Source organism: Anomalospiza imberbis, chromosome 3, assembly GCF_031753505.1.
Source record: "Anomalospiza imberbis isolate Cuckoo-Finch-1a 21T00152 chromosome 3, ASM3175350v1, whole genome shotgun sequence".
In the NCBI taxonomy this organism is placed as follows: Eukaryota; Metazoa; Chordata; class Aves; order Passeriformes; family Viduidae; genus Anomalospiza; species Anomalospiza imberbis.
Genome location: NC_089683.1, coordinates 99,234,847 through 99,240,846, shown reverse-complemented (window position 1 = coordinate 99,240,846; position 6,000 = coordinate 99,234,847).

The following is a 6,000-nucleotide window of genomic DNA, read 5'->3' as shown; positions in this document are numbered from 1 at the left end:
AGCCAGGTGACCACATATAAATACCACTACTCAGACAGAAGTGGTGGGATGTCCCAGGCATATCATACACACTCTGGACTGGGCATCCTGAGTGTCTGAGAAGAAACATATAGGAGTGTGTTATTAGTGTCTTGTCATGGAATGGACAAAGTGGTTTAGGAGAGCACAGGGCAAGGCACACATCCTGTCCGAAGAGCTTAACTTCTAAGCTTTAATCAGAAGAATTAGGGCTTTACTTTGGCTCGAATTTAATCAGAATGAATAGCAGAGATGGTCGTGCCATTTCATAGGCAGGGTGCTATCTGCTCAGGACATTCCCTCCTGCCTCACATCAGCCAGGCTGCACCCCTGGGTGATCAGGGTCTGGCTCTGGTGACAGGCACTGTCCCAATGGCCACAGCTAACCTCAGGGTGCCTTGGGTAGCATGAAAGCCCTGTTGGCTCTGGGGGTGCTTCCCAGGCTGGCTTTGCCCTCCTGCTGGAGGTTTAACTCTAGGTGAGCCCCCACGGGGCTGTCCGAGGTCTCAGCCACCTGGCTACACCTTCACACATCCCATGGCAGCTCCAGCAATTCTCCTCCATCTCTGCTCACTCAGCACTCTCCTTTGGGCCAGAGCCATCAGGGAACAGCCCTGGATAGTCGCTGAATTGCCAGCTGGACTGGAGCCTGGGACCTGCTTTAGCCCAGCTTCCATTGCGCGTGCAGTCGCATGGCTGGGCCGTGGGTGGAGCAGGGTTGGACCAGATCTCCCGGCAGCAAGACCGAGCATAAAGGAAGGAGATTTGTTCTGTTCCTGGCAGGCCTCTTCACTCATCACACAGAGCTTGCAGATGCTTTGGCAGGGCAGGACATGTGCACAGGGAAAGGACCTGGAGCTAAATGCAGGGTGGGCATTGCTCTTTCCCCTGACTTAGCACCTGCCTCACCTACCACATCACCATAGAATCACTGGTCCTTCATTTTTAGCTGCAAAATAGCACTTTTGATTGGCATTTCACCTGGTAAGCTCAAAGTCAAGGCAATGAGCACCAAGCTAGTTAAAGCAAACCACACCATCCTCTGCTGAGAGCTGCCATGGTCAGGGGACTTTTGTTGCTTACCTTTTTCCACCCTGCCTTTTTGACACTCTCTTCTGTTCTCTTTTGCAAGCACATCCCTCATTGCAAAGCCAAACCCCAGCTGCCCTGGGCACCATGCCACCCTGACACTCTCTTCCCTGGCCTAAGCAAATTCCTGACCATGGCAGCAGGCAAATATTAAGAACACATACTGGATGTAATGCTCATCCTAGATCCTCCAACTCCTTGCTGCATTTCCAGCTCACAGAAGTGGCTTGGATCTTCCTGAGCAAAATCTAATCAGGTCTGTGTAAAAAAAAATATATAGTAGGAAAGAAAAGCCCTGACCATATTTTTAAATAATACCAAAAAGCTGTAAGTATGTGGTCGGCCTGTTTGTTCTTACTGCATGGGATCAGCCTGATTATTCAGGGATTCATTTTTATTTCTGAGTTTTATTTTTTTCTCATTCAACAGCTGCACATTAATAAAAACTCCATTTATTGGAGGATTTGGCTGGGATTGCTATAATAAAATAGAAGGATTTGTGCCGGGCACTAAAAGAACTCTCTGCAAAAAAAGTAGTGTTTTTCCTGTGATTAGGAGCACCAGAACATATTGTTTTGCTGTGTAGCACCATCACTGCCAAGGGTGGTGACAGATGTCTTGTGTTAATGTTGAATGATTAAATGCCATTTCTGAAGCCACTCCCTATCTATGTAGCACGGTGCTACTTCACCCGCACAATCTGCCTTCAATCTGTTCCCTTTGCTGAGAGCATCCCGCCCTGCTGACTGTCATGAAAACCCCACCACCACCCCGCTGCACACTGTGCCCCAGAGCCAGCTGTGTCCAGCCAGAGTTGGGACATCAGCCTTCCAGTGCCCTGTCAGGGCAGCTCAGAAACAGAGGATGCAGCAAGTGGAAACAAAGAGACAAGTACAGCTCTTGGGCTTTTCATCCTGCCATGGTGCTCCTCACTCACATCAGCAGTGAGAGCAAGTTTGGTGAGAAATATGAGACCAGCCCAAGAGGTCACAATTTCCAGCTCAAACTCTGCTAAAAGAGGTGATATATTCCTGCACACTTGCCTCTCTTCTATACAAAGACCACTGGTCGTCGTCTGTGACCAGTGCCCTTTGATCAAGGCAGAGAGCATCCCACCTGTGGGTGGCTGCAGAGCCATGTCCAGCTGCAGCAGGGCCTCCACAGGCCCCTAGCACTGGCTTTCTTGCTTTCCACTGTCCTCAACCCATCTTCTTTTACTCTCTTACTCTCATAAACCACTATAGCCCACAGACTGCATCCCACACTCCACAAAACCAGGTGGGTAACTCAGCTCTGGGAAGAAAGGGCCTCTGCCCAGAAGAAGATGGGCAGACCAGCAGTGAGGTAGAAGTGTTGGCTCACTGCCGTCTACCTGAAATTTAGCGATGTTCCTCTTATAAAAGCCTGCTCTGGCCTTAGCAAACACATACAGAGACACCCTGAGAGAATCATGCACACGTGCATGATCCTTGATCAGGACATTTGTATCCTCTGGAAGAAAGCTGTCTTCACAAACCCATCATCTGTTTGGCATCTGTTGCAATGACCAGATACACAGACAAGTTGTGCACACCACTTCCAACCCACACACACACAGAGGTGACATCTGAGTCCCAGCACCGCGCAGACAACAAATAAGGTTGTTTCCCCAAACAGAGCTGACGTGGTGAGGGGAAGGGAGAAGCTGGCAGAGGAAAATCTGGCTGCTCACATGCATTCCCACATGTTGCTACAAGTCCTGTCAGTCAAGGAAGGAAGCATGGTAGGGGGCACTTTGGCAAGCTGGGAGTTGCATGAAGATGTTGAAGAGGGGGATGCCCCTGTAGGAAGCCCAGCCAAGGTGATGCTGCTGCACATGCTCACACCACCTACAAACAGCACCTTCCCCCCTCCTCTGTTCACCTCTCTCCATGCATCCCGTGGATTTGGGGATGGTGTTCCTCCACTTCGTCCCAGGACCAAGTGCCACTGAAGATGTCAACCCTCTGTCTGCAGCGACCTGGCTGCAGAAGGGAGCACTTCTGCAAAGCTTGAGGAGGCAGGAGGGCAAGGTGGTGCCAAACAGCAAGAGGCCCAAATTGACTTATTTCTACCACCTCTCCTTTAAAAAAATATGAAGCCCTGCTGTCACTTGTTAATCCATCAGCCTGACAGGTCAAGTAAAAGCAGGTTGCCCACTCGCTTTCACTTCTCCCCCAACTTAATCTCTGTGCTAAATTACAAGTTGATAATGGGTTACCATTAATTATTGATTTTCCAGATAATACTTGTTAAAGTAGAATTAACGCTATTGTTTCTGAACAAATACTGCCCAAATACTGTGTTTAGTGGGCTTGTAATCAGCTTTACCCACTTCTCCTCTAATCTGATTGAAACAGATTTCCTACCAAATCTTTTTTATCATTTCGTTGATATTAAAAGGTCACATATTTATGCCTGCCCAAAAGTTTAATTTAAGTTACTGCAATTGATTATCATGACATATTCATGCTCAAACAGCAGAGTGTTGATTGTAGTACTTTAATTTAGAGTGGGAATGAAGAAGCAGAGAGAAACTGCGAGGAGGAACACTTTCTGTGGCATTCAGTGAGTGTTGTTAGGCATTGTACATTTTAGCTTATTTTCCCAAGCCCTATATTATGATTCTGTTCATCATAATGCCTTTTGACCTGCTGCATTTACTCCATCATAATTATCCTTTAATACTCTTATAAATGAACTTTTAGCTTATCTTCTGTTAATTCTCAGAACAAGCAAAGCACACACGTAACAAACAAAGCCATCTAAATAAAGTGTTTAACCCTTGTGGTGGCTTTCTCTGATTATTCAAAGGTGGGCAGTGTGTTTAAGAGGTAGGTGGCTTAATTACACTTCCTCTCATAAGGTACAGAATGAGTGACGGTATTTCAGCCCCTCTTCAAGCCAAGCCCCACTGAACAAGTCTCTGAAAAGAAAAGGCAATTAATTTAAAGCAAAACAAAACTAGCTGGCAGAAGTAACACAGATCAGTCTGGGCTTTCTCCAGCATTGGGCAGCCCCCTAAGCTGAATGGCACAGAAGACCTGAGATGAACTAGTTAGAAAGAGAAGGTGGAAGCAACTTGTCTCGAGCACCTGAGAGGCTTCAATTTCATTTCTAGCTTATCCATGAGCTCTCAGTGATCTCCTAGACAACCGGCTCTCTAGGACATGGAGGACATGGAGACCCTGCCAGGTCTGTCCTGTGTTCCTGTGCATTGGAACAGAGAGGGTTTATTCACAATACAGCCACAGTACTAAACACTATAACATCTCCCACCTTGCTTCTCCTCCATGCTCAAGCCATGGTGGGAAATGGGAATGCACCAGCTTGTTCCATTTCTGTGTTGCAGAGTTTGGCACATGATTACATCTCAGCAATGGTCTCCACAAAGGTTTCTATACACACAAACATTTCAGCAATACAAAATCTGGGCAGCACAAGACCAACACTGGTTTGCAGCTGTAGCTGGGTGCAGGCAAGACTTGACTGGAGATGTCATCTGCCAGCAAAGTTCTCCTTGCCTTTCATAACCCAGCAGGGACAAGACTCCAATATTCCCAGTGCCTTGGACACCTGCCACTGACCGAGCATGTCAAACTCCCACAAACTCTTCTGCAGATGACAAAACTGCAACCCCTCTCTGCTGTGACCTGATTTCCCTGCTCCACCTTGTGAAGAGCGTGAGAGCTGGCACTGGTCAGCTCCTGCCTCCCAAGGCAGAGGGCAGGCACCTGGACATTCACCCCTAGTACAGCCCTGCTGCCTGTGCATTCCTGGACATCCCAGATGAGGACAAGGTTAGTGAAGCATCTGTGGCACAAAGAGGAGTGACACAGTGATGCAATTGCAGCTCCCCTTGCTGTGCTTACTCCAGTCTCTGTGCTGTGCTTGTTTGTTATTAACATGACAAGGAAAGCAAGAGAAGGTCCCTTTCTTGGAGAGTTTGCTAAACCTGGACATACAAGGGCAGGGAAATTAAGCAATACTTTCCCCACAGGAGCTGAGATCCAATATAGGCTGTGGCTGCCTGGGGCTCAGACTTTAGGTGTCCACATGCAACCCTGGAAACCTTAAACACCTTTTGAGCAGCTGGTCAGTGGTAAGCCCAAGCAGCTGCACATTTTCCCAGGACACATGGCAATGAGGTCCTGCAGGCAGAGGAAGGAACAGAAATGGATGGATGCTTCAACCACCAGGCCGTTGTCCTGAAATGACTCCGCATACAGCAGGGACTCATCTGCTTGCAGCATTTCCTTCCCCATGCACATCCTGCATCTGCCTGTTCCGAAAACAAACTGCTTTCACTTTCCAGCAGTCCATCAGAGAGTATCTCACCTGACTAATGTAGAGGTAGGTAAAGGACAGATCAGTAGAAAATTCTGAAGATCCTTTTTTATAGACTAGGTAAACTGCAACTTGCCAGAGTAACTCAGATTTTCATGGAAATTGAGTGATATTCAGTGAAAAGCTACTGGCATGCATAATGAGAAAATACCTAATTCTCCAAAAGAAGGTTTTACGCCCATAAGTGCATCGACAATAACCTGGAAGGGTTAGATTACAGCTAGTAATGTCACGCAGACCTCTAGAGGAGATTAACTCGGGAGTTTTGTTATTAAAGGTGTACCATTCATGAGCCTAACTCCACTACAGTGGTAGACACTAAACAGTACTAAAATAGGTTAACAGCCCTCAGTGCCTCCAAGAGACAACTTGTCCCTATTGGTACATATTCCAGTTAAAGAAAAAAAAAATCTTGAGAAATGACAAATGAAACCATCATCCTGTTTGGTCCCCAGCCCATCTTATTTGCTCTGTAATATTATTTCTCCTCACAAAATCCTGTTACAGTCTTTTCCCTTGCTTTGCCAG